The sequence below is a fragment of the Triticum dicoccoides genome, chromosome 7B (assembly GCF_002162155.2).
Source record: "Triticum dicoccoides isolate Atlit2015 ecotype Zavitan chromosome 7B, WEW_v2.0, whole genome shotgun sequence".
Lineage (NCBI taxonomy): Eukaryota > Viridiplantae > Streptophyta > Magnoliopsida > Poales > Poaceae > Triticum > Triticum dicoccoides.
In genome coordinates this window covers 340,022,794-340,042,151 of record NC_041393.1, presented here as the reverse complement: position 1 = coordinate 340,042,151, position 19,358 = coordinate 340,022,794, and positions in this window count along the sequence as shown.

Genomic DNA, 19,358 nt, shown 5'->3' with positions numbered 1-19,358 from the left:
TAAGGTGGTTGGCCTCAGTAAGGTGGCCATATCACATGATAGCTCCATACAAAATGTCATGCTTGTTGAATCTCTTGGTTACAACTTACTTTCAGTATCTAGACTTGCTGATTTCGGTTTCAATGTTCTATTTACTGAAGTAGATTGCCAAGTGTTTCGTCGAGATAATCATAAAATGGTCTTTACCGGTGTGCGTAGAGGTGATCTATACATTGTTGATTTCACTAAAAAGGTTCAACCAAAAACTTGCTTCATTGCTAAATCCTCAAAAGGTTGGTTATGGCATAGACGACTTGGTCATGTTGGTATGTGAAACCTTAACAAGCTTATTAAAGTAAATCATATCCTTGGAGTTAACGATGTCATATTTGATAAGGATAGACTTTGCAGTGCTTATCAGGCAGGTAAACAGGTTGGAGTAAGGCATCCCGTGAAGAACATCATGACTACAAGGAGGCCACTCGAGCTACTTCACATGGATCTTTTTGGTCCCAACTCCTACAAGAGTCTCGGTGGAAATTCTTTTGGTCTAGTTATAGTTGATGATTTTTCCAGATTTACGTGGATGTTCTTTCTCGATGATAAATCACAGGTCCAAAAGATCTTCAAAAACTTCGCTAGGAAGGCCCAAAATCAATTTGAAGTGAATATCAAGAAGGTTCGCAGCGACAACGGAACGGAGTTCAAGAACGCAAATGTGGACACCTTTCTTGACGAAGAAGGGATTTCACACGATTTCTCGGCTACGTACACACCTCAACAAAACGGAGTTGTTGAGAGGAAGAACCGGACACTCATTGAGATGGCGAGAACGATGCTTGATGAGTACAAGACGCCGAAGCACTTTTGTGCAGAAGCAGTTGAGGCAGCTTGTCACGCAACAAATCGCTTGTATCTTCAGAAGCTACTCGGCAAGACGGCATATGAGATCCTCACCGGTAACAAACCCCAAGTTGGATACTTTCGAGTATTCGGCTCAAAGTGCTACATTCTTGATAAGCATCATCGCTCTAAATTTTCTCCTAAGTCTCATGAAGGTTTCCTACTAGGTTATGGCTCAAACTCTCACACTTACCGTGTCTACAACAATTTCACCCGAAAGGTTGAAGAGACGGTAGATGTGAAGTTTGATGAACCTAACGGCTTGCAAGTAGAGAAATTGCCAATTGATGTAGGTAACAAAGATCCTTCGGAAGCAATTCAAGACTTGGCCATTGGCAAGGTTCGTCCAATGGAGGTAAAGGAGAGTACCTCGTCCATCCAAGTGGAAGCTTCAACTTCACAACAAGGTGAACCAAGAGTTGATACGGAAGCATCCACAAGCGGGACACAACAAGATGAAGAAAACGAGGAAGTGCATCAAGATGAACGCCAACAACCTCCTTCTCCACCACGACAAGAGAACGACAATGCCAACAATGAAGAAGGCCAAGAAGAAGAAGAACAAGATGAAGAAGATGTTCAACAAAGACCCAAGCAAAAGCTTTCATGAGTTCGAGAAAGAGTTGCTAAAGATCATCCCGTCGAGAAAATCTACAATGACATTCAAACCGGGAGAATCACTCGCTCTAAAACTCGTTTGGCTAACTTTTGTGAAAACTGTTATTTCATCTCTAGCATTGAACCTATGAAGGTTGAAGAAGCATTGGATGATCCGGATTGGATAAATGCTATGCATGAAGAGCTACATAACTTTGAGAGGAATCAAGTTTGGACATTGGTTGAGAAGCCCGACAACAACCACAACATCATCGGTACCAAATGGGTGTTTTGCAACAAGCAAGATGAAGATGGACAAGTAGTTCGCAACAAAGCACGTCTCGTCGCCCAAGGCTACACACAAGTCGAAGGTATGGACTATGGTGAGACTTACGCCCCCGTTGCTAGACTTGAGTCCATTCACATCTTACTTGCCTATGCTAATCATCATGATATCACCTTGTACCAAATGGACATTAAAAGTGCTTTTCTAAATGGTGAAATAGAGGAGGAAGTTTATGTTAAGCAACCTCCCGGCTTTGTCATTCCTAAGAAACCCAATCATGTTTACAAACTTCACAAAGCTCTTTATGGTCTTAAACAAGCTCCTAGATCTTGGTATAAATGCTTGACCAAGTTCCTTATTGAGAAAGGCTTTGAAATTGGGAAAATTGATTCTACTCTTTTTACTCAAAGGGTTAATGGAGAACTATTTGTGTGCCAAATTTATGTTGATGATATCATATTTGGCTCAACTAACCCTCATTTTAGTGAAAAGTTTGGGAAGCTAATGTCGTAGAAGTTTGAGATGTCTATGATGAGTGAACTCAAATTCTTCCTTGGGTTGCAAATCAAGCAAACTAAGGAAGGTACCTTTGTTTCTCAAACGAAGTACACCAAGGACTTATTCAAGAAGTTTAACATGCAAGAATGCAAAGGTATGTCTACACCCATGCCTACTAGTGGACATAATGACTTAACCAAAGGTGGTGAACCGGTTGATCAAAAGGTTTATCGCTCTAGGATCGGATCATTGTTATATCTATGTGCTTCACGTCCCGATATCATGCTAAGTGTGTGCATGTGTGCACGATATCAAGCTGCTCCTAAGGAATGTCATCTTAAGGCCGTGAAAAGGATAGTGAGATACTTAATCTATACACCAAACTTTGGCATTTGGTATCCTAAGAGGGCCTCTTTTGATCTTGTTGGCCATTCCGACTCGGACTATGCCGGAGACAAGGTTGACAGAAAGTCGACTTCTGCAACTTGTCAATTTCTTGGTAGATCTCTTGTGTCTTGGTCCTCCAAGAAACAAAACTCGGTATCCTTGTCCACTGTCGAAGCTGAATATATTGCCGCTCGTTCATGTTGTGCTCAATTACTTTGGATGACCCAAACTCTTAAAGATTATGGGATATATTTGAGACATGTTCCATTGCTTTGTGACAATGAAAGTTCTATTATAATTGGTCATAATCCTGTGCAACATTCTCGAACTAAGCATATTGAAGTTCGTCATCATTTCATTCGAGATCATGTTGCTAAGGGTGACATTGATCTTAAGCATGTTCGCACCGAAAATCAATTAGCGGATATATTCACTAAATCTCTTGATGAGAAAGTGTTTTGCAGGTTAAGAGGAGAATTGAACATCATTGATGCTTCAAACTTGGAGTAGAAACTCCATTGGATACATGCAAGACATGAGCTTATGACTAATCCTTGATATTTCTCTCATGACGAATATCATATGTCTTGGATATATTTGTATCTTGCATGTTATCTAACTCTTGTAGGTACTTGGTGGAATCCAACTCCATGAGATTGTAATCTACTCATATCTTGAGCAATCTCTACATCACCAAGTCTCTACACTATGGTGGTTGAAGACAAGGAAGCACGGAACCATTCAAACATATCCTTGACAAATTCTATGTTGAGCTTCACAATTGTCATTCTTGGATACACAAGTGCTCTTCCTTGCAAGAACTAACCCATGTAGGTAGATGGACTGAAATTCCAAGTGGTGCTTCAAATACTTGATGAGCTACATCAACCTTGAGCAACCCACACAAGTTCAACTACATGGACTACACCACCAACCAAGGTATGTTATTCCATCTTATAGAAGCTTTACTCCAAAGTCATGAGCTAAAGCAACTCGACAAGATGTGAATACATCAAGATGCTTAAACGAAAAATGGCAACCCCATTTTGAGCTTAAACGATGAGTATGACCTATGATCAAGTGATCTCACTTGACTCCTAAGTCAATATACTCTAACATAGATGACTTTGTCGCCGACAATCTCTAGATGAAGTTCTTTTATGTTCTTTTCTGTGTTTTTGCATTTGTCTCATGCATATTTGTTTCTCATGCATACTTCATCTAGATTTCTTTCTTTCTATTTGTTCTGCATTTTCTGCATTCCAATTCATTGAACATCTTTCAGTAAATTCCTTGCAAATCTTTGTGAGATCTTACTAGTCTAGTGAGCTGAGGTGACAAGTGTTTTCTCTGCGATGAACTTGGTTTCACCGATTGGTTATTCTCGGCCCAACCGAATCTTTTCGGTACGACCGAAGCATACCACTCGGTGCCACTGATTTCACAACAGGAAAAACAGTTTGCCACATAATTATGTGTTTCTTCCAATCCAGCTCCACTCAATGAATCTTGTCCTCTACAAGCATCACATTTTTATCATTGCTTTGTTCTATGTCTCAAGGATCAAACCCATTCGACAGATTCCAGAAGACCCTTCATGGAAATTGATGTCAAAGGGGGAGAGAGAGAGAACATCAAAGATTATCATCTAAAGAGAGAGAGAGCATCAAAGCTTATCACCTTCCTTCTTAAGGGGAGAGAGACCTAAGGGGGAGAGAGACCCTCAAAAGGAGAGAGAGATCTCTAGGGGGAGGATACTTAAGTACAAAGTATTTCTCAAGGATCTCGGATGCTTGGTGTTCAAGAGGAGAGATGTCCACATGTCCTCTTGAGGGGAGAGACATGTTCATATGATCTATTCTGCTTACTTGCATTAGCATACATTAGCTCTAAACATTAGCTCTGATCATCATTCATATCTTTCAGGTCTATTGTCTTTTAGCTCTAATTCTCTGTTCCCTATCTTCTCCCAGTATCCCATGTTAGATTCAGGGGGAGCAAGACATCTAAAGGAAAGAGATCATTTAAATTCATTGCATATCTTTACTCTTGGGGACATGTCTAATTCAATGTGGTACTTGGTACTCACTCTCTACATGTCATCCCAGTCTTGGTATTCTTGTGGTTTCTTCTGTTTGCTCTGGCTAGTAGATGTATTTGTGTTATCTAACCTTGTTTACACAGGTTCATTTCATCCTAAGCCAACTCAGGACGACAAGGTAAGTATATGCATCACAATCATGTGTATGAGGAATTCTTGCTGATGTACATATTGTTTGCAAGAAGAACTCATGAGCATGAAGGTAGTTTCTTTAACATCCTTTGCTCTGATGCATATGGCCAAGATACATGTAACACATTGCCTGCTCTATCATGTTTATGCTCTCACATACTTCTACATTCCATATTTACACTATTGCATACATGTAGGGGGAGCCTATGTTTGTTACATGTCTTTCCAAAGCTTTACTTGCTATTCCTTATATCTTTATCTAAAGCTTTGATGTATGTTGCTATCAATTACCAAAAAGGGGGAGATTGAAAGCACAAGTGCTCCCTAGGTGGTTTTGGTAATTAATGACAACATATCTCTTGTTGGACTAACACTTTTATCTAGTATATTTTAGATAAGTTCAACAATGGAGTGGCATGGACTAAAGGATGTGGGAACTCCTTCAAGATGCTAAGGACAATGGATTGGCTCAAGCTTCAAGCTCAAGACTCTTCATTTTACATTTTTAGTGGTCCAAGATCACATTGAGTCTATAGGAAAAGCCAATACTATCAAGGAGGGATGAGGTGTTGCTTAATGAGCCTCTTGCTTCATGTTCTTAGTGATATGCTCCAAAACCTTTAGCTACTTTCCCACTTCCACAAATGACCTAAACCTAAAGCCAAAATCGGTCACACCGATTCTTCCTATCCGGCGCCACCGATTCCAAAAGTCATAGCCACTGCCACAAACCCTAAGCAAATCGGTCTTACCGATAGGGATCTCGGTTTCACCAAGATGGGATTGTAATCTCTCTGTGTATGTCCATTATCAAATCGGTCTCACCGAGTTTGAGCAATCGGTACTATCGAGATTACAATGCAAACTCTCTGGAAACTTATTAGCAAAATCGGTCCCACCGAGTTTGAGTAATCGGTCCCACCGAGTTTGCCTCACCAACTCTCTGGAAATCTTATTACCAAATCGGTCTCACCGAGTTTGTGTAATCGGTCTTACCGAGATTACGTTATGCCCTAACCCTAATCATATCGGTCTCACCGAGTTGCATTTCGGTCCCACTGAAAACCCTAACGATCGCATTATTTGCTAAATCGGTCCGACCGAGTTTAACGATTCGGTCCCACCGAGTTTGGTAAATTGTGTGTAACGGTTAGATTTTGTGTGGAGGCTATATATACCCCTCCACCTCCTCTTCATTCGTGGAGAGAGCCATCAGACTGAACCTACACTTCCAGCATACATTTTCTGAGAGAGAACTACCTACTCATGTGTTGAGACCAAGATATTCCATTCCTACCATATGAATCTTGATATCTAGCCTTCCCCAAGTTGCTTTACACTCAAATCTTCTTTCCACCAGATCCAAAACCTATGAGAGAGAGTTGAGTGTTGGGGAGACTATCATTTGAAGCACAAGAGCAAGGAGTTCATCATCAACGCACCATTTGTTACTTCTTGGAGAGTGGTGTCTCCTAGATTGGCTAGGTGTCACTTGGGAGCCTCCGACAAGATTGTGGAGTTGAACCAAGGAGTTTGTAAGGGCAAGGAGATCGCCTACTTCGTGAAGATCTACCGCTAGTGAGGCAAGTCCTTCGTGGGCGACGGCCATGGTGGGATAGACAAGGTTGCTTCTTCATGGATCCTTATTGGGTGGAGCCCTCCGTGGACTCGCGCAGCCGTTACCCTTCGTGGGTTGAAGTCTCCATCAACGTGGATGTACGATAGCACCACCTATCGGAACCACGCCAAAAACATCCGTGTCTCCAATTGCGTTTGAATCCTCCAAACCCTTCCCTTTACTTTCTTGCAAGTTGCATGCTTTACTTTCCGCTGCTCATATACTCTTTCCATGCTTGCTTGATATGTATTGTGAATGTTGAAATTGTGCCTAAACTCTACTTAAACCCAAAGAATCTTAAAAATTGCAACTTTGGTACTTAGTGTCTAATCACCCCCCCCCTCTAGACACCTCTTCTCAAGGTCCTACAATTTCTCATAGATAAACTTGATCATAAACCCACAATTCAGCGGATCTCGACAAACACACCGCAAAAAAAGAGTTACATCGAATAGATCTCCAAGAAGATCAAGCATAACTTTGTATTGAGATTGAGAGAGAGAGAAGAAGCCACCTAGCTGATAACTATGGACCCGAGGTTCTGTGGTAAACTACTCAGAACTCATCGGAGAGGCCTTGGAGATGATGTAGAGGCCCTCCGTGGTAGATTCCCCCTCCAGCAGAGCGCCGACGAAGGCTCCAAGATGGGATCTCGCTGATACAGAAGGTTGCGGTGGTGGAATTAGGTGTTCGTGGTGCTCTCCGATGTTTTCAGGGTACGTGAGTATATATAGGCGAAAGAAGTACGTCGGTGGAGCCACGAGGGGCCCACGAGGGTGGGGGGCGCGCCGGGAACCCCCGTGGCCGCCTCGTTTGTTGCTTAACATCCACTCCAAGTCTCCTGGTTTGCATTTGTTCCAAAAAGATCGCTCCTTAAGGTTTCATCCCGTTTGGACTCCGTTTGATATTCCTTTTCTTCGAAACACTGAAATAGGCAAAAAAACAACAATTCGGGCTGGGCCTCCGATTAGTAGGTTAGTCCAAAAAATGATATAAAAGTGTAAAGTAAAGCCCATAAACATCCAAAACGGGTAATATAATAGCATGGAACAATAAAAAATTATAGATACGTTGGAGACGTATCAAGCATCCCCAAGCTTAATTCCTGCTCGTCGTCGAGTAGGTAAATGCTAAAAACAAAAGTTTTGACGTGGAATGCTACCTAGCATAATTCTCAATGTAATTTTCTTTATTGTGGCATGAATGTTCAGATCCAAAAGATTCAAAATAAAAGTTCATATTGACATGAAAACAATAATACTTCAAGCGTACTAACAAAGCAATCACGTCTTCTCAAAATAACATGGTTAAAGAAAGCTATCCCTACAAAATCATATAGTCTGGCTATGCTCTATCTTCATCACACAAAGTATTTAATCATGCACAACCCCGATGACAAGCCAAGCAATTGTTTCATACTTTAGTATTCTCAAACTTTTCAACTTTCACGCAATACACGAGCGTGAGCCATGGACATAACACTATATGTGGAATAGAATGGTGGTTGTGGAGAAGACAAAAAAGGAGAAGATAGTCTCACATCAACTAGGCGTATTAACGGGCTATGGAGATGAGTGAGTAGGGATTGCCATGCAACGGATGCACTAGAGATATAAATGTATGAAAGCTCAATAAAAGAAACTAAGTGGGTGTGCATCCAACTTGCTTGCTCACGAAGACCTAGGGCGTTTTGAGGAAGCCCATCATTGGAATATACAAGCCAAGTTCTATAATGAAAAATTCCCACGAGTATATGAAAGTGACAACATAGGAGACTCTCTATCATGAAGATCATGGTGCTACTTTGAAGCACAAGTGTGGTAAAAGGATAGTAGCATTGTCCCTTCTCTCTTTTTCTCTCATTTTTTTATTTGGCCTTTCTCTTTTTTTTATTTGGCACTTCTCTTTTTTTATAAAGTCCGAAGTCTCATCCCGACTTGTGGGGGAATCATAGTCTCCATCATCCTTTCCTCACTTGGGATAATGCTCTAATAATGAAGATCATCACACTTTTATTTACTTACAACTCAAGATTACAACTTGATACTTAGAACAAGATATGACTCTATATGAATGCCTTCGGTGTCACATCCCTAGTTCTAGTAATGCCTAGTGCCAGCATCTAGTGTTGCATCATGTTTACTTTTCACAGAGAGTTGAAATGGGGATGACAGAACCCCCAGCACCCCCCCTGAAAACAACTAGGGTTTACCAAAATCTTTTTCAATGAACATGAAATGCCCTTCTAAAATGTCCATCATTTTTGTCTTGGTCCAGAACCTCTGCCAAAATTGGTTCACATTTTTCTAGGACACATAAGGTCAGTGGATTAAATCATTACCTATTTGCATTTGGGCATTTAAATGCTATAAAATAATTCAAATGCCCAAATAATTCTGGATTTAAGTGAGGACTGTTAGGAATAATCCCAACAGAGCCCACAATTATTTTAAGGATTTATGGAAACGTTTTAGTATTTTTAATAAAGCCCAACAGTTGCAGAAAATTAGAAAACAACAAGCAATTCAGAAAAGAGAGAGAGATAACGCCGACCTGGGCCACTTACCTGGCCTGGCACTGTGCCGGCCCAGCCCACTTGGCAAGTGCCAGTCATCGGCCACCTCCCGCCAGAGCAGGCAGGCAGATGCCTGTCGACCGCGCGCGTCGCCGTGGCCACCTCCTGCTTGCCACCATGGGGCTCTCGGCCCTTCTAGCGATGCCACGAGGATGCCCCGTGGCCCCTCGCTCCTCTCCCTCACTCACTGCTCTCTCCCTCGCCCCCTAGTCCCTTCTCCGAGCTCACCCGAGCGCCTCCGTCGCCGCCGCACACTGCCACCGCGCTCACCGGCCGTCCCTCGAGCAACCGTCGTGCTCATCGGCTCCGCCTTGTCTTCTTCATCATCCCAGACGAGCCACGCATCCTCAGGCGCCCTGCAACGTCGCCGCCATCGTCGTCTTCTACCTTCGGCCGCCCAGATCTCCGGCGACCCTGCGATGCCTCCGACGCTTCCCCGGCCTTGTCTCCGGCTCGGATGGATCTAACTATCCGACGCTTCCCTGCACTGTTGACCAGTGGTATGTGTGTGAGCTAAGTGTGTGAACACGATTTGGTAAAGGCAGTGGTGAGAGGCCATGTAGGAGTACATGGTGGGTTGTCTCATTGAAGTCGTCCTTAGGAACTGAGTTCTGTGTTTGTGATCCATGATTCAGCTACTACCATGCATTGGGCCCTGAAATATGACCCCGCTCGACTTCTTATTCACCCTTGTCCTCTGTCCGGGAGTTGCAAGTAGTTTCTGGTGTTTGTAGTATGCTGGAGGCCGTGGGCAGCGCTGACCCGAGGGGTGGGTTGTGATGCGGTAGGCACGTGGCAAGGTGTACCGAGCGCCCGTTTGGTGTCTCGAGAACCCTGCACACATCGTTCGGGGCCGCATGTGGAAACTTCGGCCGGACTCCCTGCGGATGGAACCTGAATAGGCGATAAACCTGGACTAGAGACTTGAGTGTTTAGGTAGGTCGTGGTCTACACCCACGTCGGCTTTCGCTTGAAGTCTGCCGAGCACATGTCGTGTGCAGACACTAAGTGGTGGAAACATATATGAAGAAGTACACCCCTGCAGGGTTAACATCATCTATTCGAATAGCCGTGTCCGCGGTAAAGGACTTCTGGGTTGCCTATAACAGTGCATAGATAAGTGAAAGTGGATACTCTAAAATGCGCAAGATAAGTGTGAGTGCTATGGATGGCGTTCTTGTAGGGAGACGGGAGCGGATCCATAGTGGTGTATTGGTTGGTGAATATGTGGACTCGTGTGCGCCACCTCAAGAGTCGCTTGCAGTCGTAGTTCAGGATAGACACCATGTCAAAGTTGGCATGCTGCAGTTAAACTCCACCATCCCCTTTGTTGATAATGATGCATATGTAGATAGTTCTGATGTAAGTGTTGCTGGGTACATTTGTACTCACGTTTGCTTATTTTATGTTTTTGCAGAGAGACTTCAGTCTCACTGGTAGTTCCACGTGGACTTCGACGTTTAGCTTGTTACCTCGGCTACGATCGTGTGCCCTCGGCAGGATCTGGTAGATAGTCAGGCTTCTCAGCCTTTTTCATTTATAGATGTCTGTACCCAGACATGTTAAGCTTCCGCTTGTGCTTTGACTTGTATGCTCTGAATGTTCGGTCGTGAGACCCATGTTTGTAATATCTCGCTTCTCGGAGCCTATTGAATAAGATACTTGGGTTGTAGAGTCATGTTGTGATGCCATGTTGTATTTGCACATATCGAGCATATTGTGTGTATGTTATTGAAATGCTTGGTATGTTTGGGATCTAACTATCTAGTTGTTTATCCTTAGTAGCCTCTCTTACCGGGAAATGTCTCCTAGTGCTTCCACTAAGCCATGGTAGCTTGCTACTGCTCCGGAACACTTAGGCTAGCCGGCATGTGTCCTTCTTCGTTCCTGTGTCTGTCCCTTCGGGGAAATGTCACGCGATGAGTACCGGAGTCCTGTTAGCCCGCTATAGCCCGGTTTTCCGGAGTCCTGCTAGCCCAGTGCTACAGCCTGGATTCACTCACTGATGATCGACACGTTCGATGCTGGGTCATGGATGCCTATCCCTGTAAGTTTGTGCCACTTTGGGTTTGCGACACCCGTGGGAATACCGTGCGTGAGGCCGCAAAGTGATATGAGGTGTTACATGCTAGATGGATGTGGCATTGAGTCGGGGTCCTAACATTCGGCGGGACCATTGCGCCTGTCAGATTGACGACAGGTCTCCCGGTGTCGTTCTATAGTGATGCACACATCTTCCCTCCGCCGATCCTCGAAGACCTGCCGCTGATCTCGACGGGCTCGTGGAGCAGATGAGGCCATGGATTCTTCAACGGGCTCGTGGTCGTGTGGCTCTTGTTGTTGCCTCTGGGTTTGCTGCCGCGGAGGGGACAATATAGTTAGTGTGGCCCCCTCAACATGACCAGCAGTCCAGGCTGTTGTCGTTGTCCGCGGGTATTGCGATGGCTCTACCTGCTGAGATTTTTCGGCCTCAGCAAAGCCAATCAAACTCTAGATGGGGGCTCTCCACTCGTCCATTTGATCAGCTGCTGGTCGGAATCTTAGTAGGAGTTGGGCTCGTGCCATGGCTTCCGTAGCCGTGCTCGGCATAGCTGATGAGGTAGACCGTGATGTCGCTCAACTTCTGGTGGTTCCAACAGGAGCGTCGCCATGTTCTTGCCGTCATGGATCGGTTGCCAAGGCGGTTTGATGACGAGGAGGCCATGATTCAGAGCTAGCAGCATTGTCTAACGGCTTGCCTTGCCTATCCTGCACCGGGCCAGGAGTGCGTCTGGTGGTCACACCCGCGGTGGGTGGAACTAGAGGGTCATGGCTTGCACCGGAGCGGGTGCCACTGTGATGGCTTCGTCCGCTGACACGGCGGGGAGTTGGAGACTGGTTTTCCCTCCCCCCCCCCCGCAGCTTTCGGATCAAGTTCGTCTGGATGTTGCTGACGGGGCCCTCCTCCGGCGCTTCCTGTCCCAGCTATGACTGCGGGGGACACGAAACGGCGCCGCCTATGCTGGTCGTGCCGCCCGCAGCATCCACCTCACCTAATGTCGATGTGGCACCTACATCGTCTGCGGCCGGGTGTGAGAGGGACTTCAAAGTGGAAGGGTGAGTTGTTGCGCCAGACTTCTTCTGGGGCGCCATGGATGAAGAAGAAGATGATGAAGAAGATGATGATGAAGATCGACGCGCTATCCACAACTTTGGGTTCGCACAAGAGATTCCCCCTACCTGGTGCGCCAAAGATGTCGTGGTGGAACACGATCACCTATGGGGCCATCAGCCCCTTGTGGTTCGGCAAGGGGGAAGATCACGTTGCACAAAGAGTGGAGGCCATGAAACAACACTATGATGGTGACACTGGTGGTTTTTACCTAGGTTTGGGCCGCTGTGAGGCGTAAAACCCTACTCCTACTTTGGTGGATTGGATGAAGGAACATGATGGACACGCAACACTCGAGCCCGGCAAGGTGGCCTCGAGGAGAGCAGCTATGCGCGTACAAGTGTACAAGGGTTCGAATCCTTTTCTATGTGGCCTTGGACCTCCTTTTATAGCTTAAGGGGTAACCACAGTGGGAAAATAGTCTTTATCTAATGATTAGATAGCTAACAGTGCTATCATACCTAACTTTGGCAGTTAAGACAAAGTGGATTAAATGCACTGCTAGGTGTCATGCTAAGGCTGAAGCTCAGCAAGCCTGCGCTGCCGCTTAGCCATCTCCTACTTGACACGCCTCTGGACGGGTATCATATGAGGGTAATCCGTCTTTCAATGGGTTGCCACATGCTTAGTGGAAGCCACTTAAACACTTGGGGGCTCGACACCGCATTGATAACTGATTTGCATTGCGGTGCGGTGGAGCGATGGTGCACTAGTGGGGAGATTTTCCCTTGGGGGACCCGGCGAGCCTACCGGGGAAATCTTGGACTTATCCTTGGGGCGGCCTCGACCCGGACATGCTCTTTTACCCGATAAAGGAAGCCTTCCCAAGGTGATGCTTTGTTGTGTTTTTTGTCTTGGTCTTCTTGATCCGCCCTTTGATCTCACTAAGAGCTGATTCTCTGGCTTGGCCTTGCTTTGGATGTTGGTGCTGGATATAGACTGATAGCATGTCTATGTATAAGTCCGGGCAACAAACGTGAATGTTCGTTGCACCGAAAAATATACCTCTATTCTTGAACATGAATATGATTTGTGAGTTGTTACTTTTGTTCTTGAGCACATGGGAGAAGTCTTCTTATATGTAATCATGTGAAGTTGGTATTCGTTCGATATTTTCATGATAAGTATGTTGTTCCTCCTTTAGTGGTGTTATGTTAACGTCGACTACATGACACTTCACCATACTTGGGTCTAAGGGAAGGCATTGGGGAGTAATAAGTCGGTGATGGGTTGCGAGAGTGACAGAAGCTTAAACCTTACTTTATGTATTGTTCTGTAAGGGGATGATTTGGATCCATATGTTTCATGATATGGTTAGATTTATCTTAATTCTTCTTCCATAGTTGTAAATGCTTGCGAGAGGGGGTAATCATAAGCGGTTTGTTTTTTTAACTAATAACAACACCCTAGCACCGGTCCACCCACATATCAAATTATCAAAGTAGCGAGCACAAATCAACTAAATATGATGAACGTGACTAGATGACAATTCTCATGTGTCCTCGAGAATGCTTTGCTTACTATAAGAGAACGTCATGGCTTGTCCTTTGCTATAAAAAGGATTGGTCCACCTTGTTGAACCTTTTTACTATTGCTACTTGTTACTTGTTACGAATTACCTTACTACTAAACTATTTGTTTCTACTTGCAGTACTTGCATAGAATACCTTGCTAAAAACCGCTTATCATTTCCTTCTGCTCCTCGTTGGGTTCGATACTCTTACTTACAGAAAGGACTATGATTGATCCCCTATACTTGTGGGTCATTAGGTAATCAGGCTCAACTACAAGTTCTATTTCTATATCATTATCAAATTCTTTATTATTATCTGGTTGAGTATCAACATTACCATCATTAGCATCATCATTATCAATATCACTAGGCAAATGTTCATTACCAGACTGTGTCTCAGCATCAGAAATAGAAACATCATTAGGATTCTTAGAAGGTTTTTCTATGACAGGTTCACTAGAACCATGCGGAGTTCTATCCTTATTCGTTTTCTTTTTCTTATTCCTATATGAACTAGGTGCATCATTATTAATTTTGTGAGAATCTTGCTCAATTCTTTTAGGATGACCTTCAGGATATAGAGGATCCCGAGTTATTTTACGTCCTCTAGTTATTACTATAGGGAATATCACCCCATCAAATCTATAAAGAGAATTTACCTCTACTACCTGTGGCGGGATGTCAAGTCCATGTATTTCTTCAATAGGTGGTAGATTCTTAACATCTTCAGATTTAATACCTTTCTCCTTTTATAGATTTCTTTGCTTCTTGCATATCTTCTAGACTGGGGAATAGAATACATCTCTTATTTTGAGTTGGCTTAGGTGGTGGTTCAGGAAATGTCCAATCATTGGCATTTCTTAATAAGTTGTTCAATAAATCATGAGCATGTTCAACATTTCGTTCTCTAAGAACACAGCCGGCATAACTAGCTAGGTAGTTGCTAGAAGCATTAGTTAGTTATAAAAGATATCAAATATTTCATTTTTTTCTTAAGAGGATGATCAGGCAAAGTATTTAATAATTAGAGCAGCCTCCCCCAGGCTTGAGGGAGATGCTCTTCCTCAGATTACACAAAGTTGTATATTTCCCGTAAGGTAGTTTGTCTCTTATGAGCAGGAAAATATTTTTCAGTACAACAATATATCATATCCTGGGGACTAAGCACAACTAGGAGCAAAGTAGTAAATCATTCTTTAGAATCACCCTTTAATGAGAAAGGAAATAACTTAAGGGTATAGTAATAAAAAATCTTTTCCTATTGAGCAAATAGGGTGGCAATGCCATTTAATTAAGTAAGATTTGCCACAACAGTTTTCACATTCATAACCATAAAAAGGATCAGATTCTACCAAAGTAATAAGTTTAGGATCAACAAGGAATTCAGAATTCTTATCAGTAACAAAGATAGGAGAGGTTGAAAACTTAGGATCACATTTCATTCTTTCCATCATAGCCTTTTCTTTCAGCTTACTTAGTAATTTCTTAAGATCCCCTCTATCATTACAAGCAAGAAATTCTCTAGCAATCTCACCTTCCATAAAATAACCCTTAGGTATATTAGGCATCTCAAATCTAGTAAGAGAGCTAGGCATAATAGGTGAATCATCCTTTTTAACAGTTTCAGTAGTCTCAAGTTCTTTAGCTTTAGCAAGTTGTTCATCAAGAAATTCGCCTAGTGGCACGGTTTCATCAAGTAGAGTACTAGCATCATCATGAGTTCATTTATAGCAGAAGTACTATCATCAATTACTTGCACATATCAAATTGTATAGCAGATGGTGGTGTCACAAGTCTACTTAAAACGGAAGGTGAATAAAGAAAGAGCTAGATGGCATTTCATTACCTCCCCTCGTCTTAGAGGGTATGATATTAATCTTAGATTCCTTCGTATTCTTCATAGTGATAAACAAATATTCAACTCCAAAGTGAACTTAATAAGTAGAGATATGCTCCCCAGCAATGCTGCCAGAAAAAGGTCTTGGTAACCCACAAGTATAGGAGATTGCGACAGTCTTCAAGGGTGGTATTTCACCCAATTTATTGATTCAACACAAGGGAGCCAAAGAATATTTATAAGCCTTAGCAGTTAACTTGTCAATTCAACCACACCTAGAAAGTTGTTTCTCTGCAGCAAAGTGTTTATTAGCATAGTAGTTTGATAGTTTTGATAGTAGCGGTAACAGTAGTAGTAACAGCAGTAGCATTAACAATAGTAGTTTTGTAGCGATTGTAACAGCAGCGGTAATAGTAGTAACTTAGGAAACACAATATGAGAAAAGCAGTAGGCATTGATCAGTGATGTATATTTGTGTGGATGACATTCATCATGTAACAGCCACAACCTAGAGCGGTACACAATAGCTCCAATTCATCAATTCATTGTAGCATGTATTCTGTATATAGTCATATGTGCTTATAATAGGAACTTGCATGACATCTTTTGTCCTACCCTCCCATGGCAGTAGGGTCCATAAGGAAATCTAAGGGATATTAAGGCCTCCTTTTAGTAGATAACTGGAACAAAGCATTAACACATAGTGAATACATGAACTCCTCGAATTACGGTCATCCCTGGAGAGTATCCCAATTATTGTCACCTTGGGGTCTATGTTCCAGAACAATAACAAGTGCATATAACTAGCAGATAGGATCAAGAACTCAAACATATTCATGGAAACATAAAAGGGTTCAGATCTGAAATCATGGCACTCGTGCCCTAGTGACACACATTAAGCATAGCAAAGTCATACCAACATCAATCTCAGAATAGTGGATACTAGGTATCAAGCCCTAACAAATTGAATCGATTACATGATAAATCTCATCCAAATCCATCACTGTCCAGCAAGCCTACGAAGGAATTACTCACTCCCGGTGGTGAGCATCATCGAGTTGCTGACGAAGAAGGGTTGATGATGACGACGGCGATGGATACCCCTCTCTAGATCCCCGAACTGACTCCAGATCTGCCCTCCAAATGAAGAACATGAGGTGACGACAGCTTCGTATCGTAAAATGCAATGAAACTTTCTCTCTGATATTTTTCTCTGCTTGACAAAACTTATAGGACCGGAGGTAGGGCAAACGGAGGCTCAAGGGGCCAGCAAGCTCAGGTGGTGCGCCCCTAGAGTGCACCACCTGAGCTTCTGGCTCTGTGGTGCCCCCCTCCAATAGATCTTTTCACCAATATTTCTTATATATTCCAGAAAAATTCTCCGTAAATTTTCAGCCCAATCCAAGAACTTTTATTTCTGCACAGAAACAACACCATGGTAGTTCTGGTGAAAATAGCGTCAGTCTGGGTTGGTTTCATTCAAATCATGCAAATTAGAGTCCAAAACAAGAGCAAAAGTTTTTGGAAAAGTTGATACGTTTGAGATGTAACAGTTGGCAAAAAGATCTTATGTGACAGATTGGCCTATCATAGGTGACATTCTGGGCTGTCACCCAAAACGGTCATCAGTGACAATTTTTGGTTTGTCACGTAAGATACGATCTTGCGTGACGGAGGAAGTGGTACCATCAAGATTTTACTTTTTATGATGGCGCTTCGGTGATGGTGGGGGTGACGGACGGAAAATGTTGCAAGGGTACTTTCCTGATGAAATGGGATATACGTGACACAAGTACAACATCACAAAATAGAGCAAATTTTGTATTGAATTGAAAAATCCCTCGCCGAACATTTTGTAGGCTTATGGTGGTTGGTGTATATTGAACGGTGAAACTCATACGCCATGATGCATTGTTCAAGTTCTTCATCAGAATGGTTTGTGCACCGATGCGTCAGGGATGATAATGATGCCTGGCGACTACTTAAATTGGTGAAAGAAGTAAAAAAAAGTTATAACATGCATATGTCCATGTTTTTTTAGGCAATGCATATGTATAGGTTTTCCTTTCGAGGGAAACATACCCATGCACTCGAGAAGAAGTGTAGCAGAAAGAAGCATTAGGGATTGGTCAAGCGTACATGCCCTACAATGGGTCGATTGATGTTATAGCATTTACAGACGGGCGCCTCAAACAACCTTCAAATGCCCGGGCGGATGGCCCGGCCACTGACAGGTCAAAAAAGACCCAGATAGGCGCCTGAAATGGGTCTCAAACACCAGGATAACCAGGAACCATCATATCCATCCCAAATCTGGAGCGGATATGGGGTTGCCCGGGCGCGACCGGGCATGTCCTCCATGTCGGACTGGCATTAGGGGTCCCACGAGAGAATACCTAGAAACCCGACGGTCCAATGGGCGTCTCCTCCAATGGGGTATGAACACCACGTGGCGCCGCTTTGGCCTGCTACCTCGAGGGCCAAACTCCGACTATTTAAGTAAGACGGCTTCCCCCAATCCTAGCCACATCCACTTCCTCCCTCTTTTGCGGTGCCAGCCTCAGCCCATCCACCTCTCACCCTCTCCGCCTCACTCTCCTCTCGCTGTTCGACTACACCGTGGCCCGTCAAAATAAGACCAGTTATGTGACGCCCCCGATTCAATCGTACACTAATCATACACGCAAACGTGTACGATCAAGATCAGGGACTCACGGGAAGATATCACAGCACAACTCTAAAAATAAAATAAGTCATACAAGCATCATAATACAAGCCAGGGGCCTCGAGGGCTCGAATACAAGTGCTCGATCATAGACAAGTCAGCGGAAGCAACAATATCTGAGTACAGACATAAGTTAAACAAGTTTGCCTTAAGAAGGCTAGCACAAACTGGGATACTGATCGAAAGAGGCGCATGCCTCCTGCCTGAGATCCTCCTAACTACTCCTGGTCGTCGTCAGCAGCCTGCCCGTAGTAGTACGCACCTCCAGAGTAGTAGTCGTCGTCGTCGACGGTGGCGTCTGGCTCCCGGGCTCCAAAGTCTGGTTGCGGCATCCAAGAAGAAGAGGAAAACAGGGGAAAAGAGGGAGCAAAGCAACCATGAGTACTCATCCAAAGTACTCGCAAGCAAGGAGCTACACTACATATGCATGGGTATATGTGTAAGGAGGCCATATCAGTGGACTGAACTGCAGAATGCCAGAATAAGAGGGGGATACCTAGTCCTATCAAAGACTATGCTTCTGGCAGCCTCCGTCTTGTAGCATGTAGAAGAGAGTAGATTGAAGTTCTCCAAGTAGCATCGCATAGCATAATCCTACCCGGCGATCCTCTCCTCGTCACCCTGTTAGAGAGCGATCACCGGGTTGTATTTGGCACTTGGAAGGGTGTGTTTCATTAAGTATCTGGTTCTAGTTATCATAAGGTCAAGGTACAACTCCGGGTCATCCTTTTACCGAGGGACACGGCTATTCGAATAGATTAACTTCCCTGTAGGGGTGCACCACATAACCCAACACGCTCGATCCCATTTGGCCGGACACACTTTCCTGGGTCATGCCCGGCCTCGGAAGATCAACACGTCGCAGCCCCACCTAGGCCTAACAGAGAGGTCAGCACGCCGGTCTAACTACTATGGCGCAGGGGTCTGGGCCCATCGCCCATTGCACACCTGCACGTTGCGTGGGCGGCCGAAAGCAGAACTAGCCCCCTTAATACAAAAGCAGGCTTACATTCCAATCCGGCGCGCGCCGCTCAGTTGCTGACGTCTAGAAGGCTT